This window comes from Rana temporaria, chromosome 7 (genome assembly GCF_905171775.1).
Source record: "Rana temporaria chromosome 7, aRanTem1.1, whole genome shotgun sequence".
Lineage (NCBI taxonomy): Eukaryota > Metazoa > Chordata > Amphibia > Anura > Ranidae > Rana > Rana temporaria.
This window is the reverse complement of record NC_053495.1, coordinates 193,482,258-193,488,257: the sequence shown is the minus strand read 5'-3', so window position 1 is coordinate 193,488,257 and position 6,000 is coordinate 193,482,258.

The following is a 6,000-nucleotide window of genomic DNA, read 5'->3' as shown; positions in this document are numbered from 1 at the left end:
AACCAGATTAGGACAGTTTTCTGGCAAAGGCTATTGCTGGGCAGAGAAGAACTCTGGACTCCGGAAGTATAAATGAAGGCACCCATACATGGTCGAATTTCGAATGAATTTTCTTTTGAAAAAATCTGAAAATTTGTGCATTTTTTGATCCGATGATTTTCCACCAATGACTTTGAAATTCGACCAAGCCTTCAATTTCACCTCCTGTTGCTACAGAAAATAATTTTCGTGGCTGCGAATCTTCTTTTCTTTCCGGGAATTTTATTTTCTTGCACATGCGCATTTCTTTTTCGATTACATTTCTCGCATTACCGATTCGAAAATCGTTCATTCTTCAAAAAAATGTCACCATGTCAGATTACTCAAATTTGATGGCCGCACAAAAATCGACTGATGCTGCAGCTCACTAATGGTGCGAAATCCGAATTAAAATTCTTAGATACGTTTTTCGAAAAGAAAATTCTTTTGAAATTCGACCCGTGTACCCCTAAGGTAAGTATTTTAGTGTGCAATCTACATCGGGAGGGTTATTAAACCGCTTTATACCCGCACGCCAACAGATGACTGCCTGTCATTTAAAGCCGATAGGGGGCGCGCACACCCGTCGCGTTACTGGGAACACAATGCGCGTGCCTGGTGGCCGCCGGGCACCCGCAATTGCCCAGTAACTGAGCAGGACCGTGGATCTCTGTGTGTAAACACAGAGCTCCACGTCCTGTCAGGGAAAGGAGACCGATGCTGTGCCCCTTGTACATAGGGACACAGATCGGCCACCTCCCCCAGTCACCCCCCTCCCCCTACAGTTAGAACACTGACTAGGCTACACATTTAACCCCTTCACCGCCCCCTAGTGGTTAACCCCTTCCCTGCCAGTCACATTTATACAGTAATCAATGCATATTTATAGCACTGTTCACTATAAATGTGAATGGTCCCAAAAATGTGTCAAAAGTGTCTGATGTGTCGGCTATAATGTCGCAGTCCCAAAAAAAACGCAGATCGCCGCCATTCTTAGTAAAAAAATAAATAATAAATAAATCATAATTATGTCCCCCATTTTGTAGGCAATATAACTTTTGCGCAAACCAGTCACTATACGGTTATAGCGATTTTATTTTATTTTTTTACCAAAAATATGTAGAAGAATACGTATCGGCCTAAACTGAGATAAAAATAGATATATATATATTTTTTAAATGGGATATTTAATATAGCAAAAAGTAAAAATGTTTATAGCCCAAAAAATAAAAACCGCAGAGGTGAACAAATACCACCAAAAGAAAGCTCTATTTGTGGGAAAAAAAGGACGCCAATTTTGTTTGGGAGCCACGTCACACGACCGCGCAATTGTCAGTTAAAGCGGCGCAGTGCTGGAAGCTAAAATTTCGTCTGGGCAGGAAGGGGGTGTATGTGCACAGTAGGCAAGTGGTTAAATATATTACTTCCCTAAAAAGTAAAGTTGCCCTGTAGGCCTGCTTCCCTAGTGCCAGCAAGCCACATAAGAGAAATTTGTCATGCATACGATCTTCAAAAAAAAATTAAAAATTAAAGTAAGAAACAAAATATAAATAAAAAAATTTAAAAAGTTACTGCAATCCATAGTACAAGCCAATACTAATAATACTAATACTAATAATAAATCACAAATGTTCTTCTAGCTGTATTGCATATAGAAAACTATTTCCAATCACCTAAGAAGTTGGAAGAATGCAACAGTGCCATCTACTGGTTATAAAACTCATTCCAGCAAGAAGAGCTGGGGCGAATTCATTCGGCACAGACCTAGTTTTGAAAGTTGCAATGCTGAAATTGTATATATTCATTTATTTTTTGGGTTCAATTTGTTATTAAATTATGGCTTCTTTTTCAAAATTGCAATTTCTTTTATGTGACACAGTATTTCCGCAGCGGCTTTGAAAACGCAATTCTTTTTGGAAAAAATACACGTTAATGAATTAAAAAAAAAAAACCATAATAGTTACCCCATTTTTTCATACAATGTGAAAGATGATGTTACACAGAGTAAAAAGATACCCAACACGTCAGGCTTTAAAATTGCGCACACTCGTGGAACAGCGACAAATTACAGTACGTGAAAGCGTCACCTATGGAGATGTTTAACGCCTTTACAGGTTACCTGTTTAGAGTTACAGGGGGTCTAGCACTAGAATTATTACTCGCGCTCGAACGTTCACGGCGATACCTCACATGCGTGGTGTAAATACTGTTTACATATGCGTGTGCTACTTACATATGCGTTCGCTTCTGTGCGCTAGCATGGAGGGATGGGGGCACTTTAAAAATATATATATATTTTTTTATTTTTACACTGTCCCTTTTTTTTTATTTTAATCACTTTTATTCCTAATACAAGGAATGTAAACATCCCTTGTAATATAAATATGGATGACAGGTCCTCTTTATGGAGAGATCTGGGGTCAAATAGACCCCAAATATCTCTTCTTTACCTTTAGGCTCCATGGACACTGGACGCTAAAATAATGCTATTATAAAAAGCCAGTAGCTTTGCAGGGAGTTTTTCAGCGTTAGCGTTTTTTTTTTCTTTATTTTTTTTGGGATAAAACCCGCTGACGAGCCACGTTTTTGAGCATTAGCGTTTATCGTCGTTTGCCATTTTTTTGCGTTAAAAAAAAACGGCACTTTGAACGCGATTTTCAGGCATTCAGAAAAAAGCCCATAATCTCCACTGCTCATTAAAGCGGAGGTTCACCCTAAAAACAATTTTCTAACATTACATTGTGCTCACTCTCGACATTGACAGTACGCTGTTTTTTTTTTTTGCCGTACATACCGTTGTATCGCTATTATCCACGCTGGCTTCCGGGTGGTGGGCGTTCCTATGCACAGGCTAAGTGATTGACGTGATGACAAAAGCTTCCCCCCGGTGCATCACGAGTTGCTGAAAGAAGCCGAGCTGCGAGTCGGCGCTATACGGCGCCTGCACACTGACGTTCGGCTTCTTTCAGCAACTCATGATGCGCCTTATGCGCCGGGGGGAAGCTTTTGTCATCATGTCAATCACTTAGCCTGTGCATAGGAATGCCCACTCCCATGGGAGCCACTACCCGGAAGCCGGTGGGGAAAAAAGCGATACAACGGTATGTACGGCAAAAAAAACACAAAAAAAAACATCAGCGTATTGTCAATGTCGAGAGTGTGCACAATGTAATGTTAGAAAATTGTTTTTAGGGTGAACCTCCGCTTTAAAGCTGAAAAACATCCATGTGTGCATGGACACATAGGCTAACCAAAAAAAAACGCCCAAACTCCAATAAACTGCAGTTAATCAGCTCCAGTGTGCATGGAGTCTAAAAAGTAAAAGATAAAAAAAATATTTTTTTTTTTTGATCTTTCACTTAAAAAAAAAATTATTTACTTCCAGCCTAGACCGGAAGTGACGTCATGAGGTCACTTCAGTCCTCCAAGGCCATTAAGGTCGATCAAAGAGCATTAACCCTTTGATCAGATATGGGAACAGCTGGCGGCACCTTCGGTTAGTTTTTTGGGAAAACCAGCAGAAACGGTAAAGCCCGAGAAACACCGGCGAGCAGAGGGTGGGGGAGGGGAATGTCGCAGATTCAGAAACCGTTCAAGCGAAACACGAGCCGCTTGGACTGATTTCATGAGAAAGCCAGCCGCAAAAAACGATACTGGGGTTATGGCTGATACGGTTGCCTTGGTTGCAAAGAATCTGATTTTTTTTTGCACTTAGAAAATCACAGAGGCTGCAGACGGAAATGAAAAAGTAGCATTTAATAACAAGAAATAACAAAATGGCTTGCGTAAAACTAAAATAAGATATAGATTGTTTTTTTTTTTTTAATCACAGTAAAGGGTTCCATGACATTTCCTGGCAATTTTATTCTGAGTGGAGCAGTATGCGATAAAAGCCCATCCGGGTCCATCAAAGGGGACAGACCCAAATACAGAAGAGACACTGGAGGAGATTTACCAAAACTGGTGCAGCTCTGCATAGTATATGAGTAAAGTGTCTTTCGTGCTACTGTGAGTAAATGATAGAGGTCAATCAATAAAATGTGAGCTTCAGGGGACCGCTGAAGAAGTCACAAGGTGCGTGACGTAGGGCACCCGAGGCTGACGCAAACCAGAAGTGTCCGGAATCCATGTGAGAAGGCATTCGGAACGCAGTTTTTTCATTGTTTTGCTCACTATTGATTTTACCCATGCAAGAGTTCACCTTTTTAGCACTCAATAAAGTTATTATCTCAACGGTACTGCACTATTGGAGGCCTCTTCTTCCCCTCTTTCTTCTATCCATATTCCCCTCCATTTGAAACGTTTGAATAACAGAGACACCTGGTGACCCACGGGTGAGGTGGGAGGTTACGGCCATATTAATATCTATCATTGGAGAAGAAAGAGGAGAGAAATAGGAGAGAGCAACATTCAAGGCTGGCACATATGACTACCAATATATGCCTATCACTACTAGAATAGAGGTGAGAGTTCTGAGAGACTAGTCGGATGATTCTGTATTTATTTTACATTTTTATTCCTTGATCCATCACCCCCATTGGAATATCCCCAAGGGAACCATCTTTGGGACACCCACTTAACCCCATTGGAATATCCCCAAGGGAACCATATTTGGGAAACCCACTTACCCCATTGGAATATCCCCAAAGGAACCATCTTTGGGAAACCCACTTACCCCATTGGAATATCCCCAAGGGAACCATCTTTGGGACACCCACTTACCCCCCATTGGAATATCCCCAAGGGAACCATCTTTGGGACACCCACTTACCCCCATTGGAATATCCTCAAGGGAACCATCTTTGGGACACCCACTTACCCCCATTGGAATATCCCCAAGGGAACCATCTTTGGGACACCCATTTACCCCATTGGAATATCCCCAAGGGAACCATCTTTGGGACACCCACTTACCCCCATTGGAATCATCTTTGGGACACCCACTTACCCCCATTGGAATATCCCCAAGGGAACCATCTTTGGGACACCCACTTACCCCCATTGGAATATCCCCAAGGGAACCATCTTTGGGACACCCACTTACCCCATTGGAATATCCCCAAGGGACCCATCTTTGGGACACCCACTTACCCCCATTGGAATCATCTTTGGGACACCCACTTACCCCCATTGGAATATCTCCAAGGGAACCATCTTTGGGACACCCACTTACCCCCATTGGAATATCCCAGAGGGAACCATCTTTGGGACACCCACTTACCCCATTGGAATATCCCCAAGGGAACCATCTTTGGGACACCCACTTACCCCATTGGAATATCCCCAAGGGAACAATCTTTGGGACACCCACTTACCCCCCATTGGAATATCCCCAAGGGAACCATCTTTGGGACACCCACTTACCCCCATTGGAATATTCTCAAGGAAACCATCTTTGGGACACCCACTTATAGATAACCGATACAGATAACCATTCATCACATAGGACTTTTTGTCTTGATTTATCACAAGTGGACTTTCTTTCATCATCCATACCCATTGATGTTTTTATGCACCAGCATACATTTTTAGTTACTTATTGCTCACCTGTATACTTCATTTGATGGTCACTTATTGTGCACTATTTTTATTAGGGTGGTTTTTATAGTGTTGTTTTCTTTAGCGCAAGATCACATTTATTTTTAGCGCTACATAGTAACCAATCAGCTTCCAGGTTTTATTGCCAAAGCTTAATTGAACAAGCTGAAGTTAGAAGCTGACTGGTTACTATGCAGAGCTGCACCAGATTCTGTGTGCTCAAGTTAAAATAAATCCCCTTCACTGGAATACAACTAATGAATTAGTTTTTAGTCATAACAATCTGATATATTTTGAACAGAGGAAAACTGCAGAGTTTCCTCTTTTTAATAAGACCCTAAAGTGATATTCCAATTAGAGCCGGAGTCTGGAGGGAAGAATCACCCGCTCGTCTCTACTATACATCCAACTATGGCAGTGAGATTTCCCTGCTACAGCCCCTGC